The sequence below is a fragment of the Gavialis gangeticus genome, unplaced genomic scaffold, assembly GCF_001723915.1.
Source record: "Gavialis gangeticus isolate Ggan-Ray unplaced genomic scaffold, GavGan_comp1, whole genome shotgun sequence".
NCBI classification, from domain to species: domain Eukaryota; kingdom Metazoa; phylum Chordata; order Crocodylia; family Gavialidae; genus Gavialis; species Gavialis gangeticus.
Genome location: NW_017728995.1, coordinates 30870824 through 30871513, shown reverse-complemented (window position 1 = coordinate 30871513; position 690 = coordinate 30870824).

Genomic DNA, 690 nt, shown 5'->3' with positions numbered 1-690 from the left:
GGACCTGTTAGTGATGCCCCTGTTGATGCAGGACAGGGTGCGGTCGGCTCTGCCTATTGCTTCGTCCCATTGACGACTCATATTCATCCTGGAGTCAATCCTGACTCCAAGATCTCTCTGCCTCTGTGCTGCCAAGAGGGTCACCCCTAACCTATAACCATAATGCTGGTGCCCTCTCCCCAGATGCAGCACCCTGCACTCGTCCTTGTTGAACCGCATCCTGTTCAGATCCGCCCACTTCTCTAACCTATCCAGGTCTGCCTGGATGCGGTCCCTGCCTGCCGGTGTAGTCACTTTACCCCCCAGCTCGGTGTCATCAGCACACTTGAACAGGGTGCTCTCCACCCCCTCGTCCAGGTCGCTGATGAAGATGTTGAACAGCACCGGCCCAAGGACCGAGCCCTGGGGGACTCTGCTGCCCGCACCCCCCCAGGTCCACATCGACCCATCCACCACCCCCCTCAGGGTGCACCCCTGGAGCCAGTTTGCCACCCGTGTGACCGTGCATTTGCCCATGCCACAGCCCCTCAGTTTGCCCACCAGAACTGGGGGGGACGCTGTGTCGAAGCCTTCTGGAAGTCCAAGATGACGACATCGACTTCCTCCTTCCCGTCTAAGCTCTTTGTTCCCTGGTCATAGGAAGAGACCAGGTTGGTCGGGCAGGATCGGTCTGGCACGAACCCATGCTGG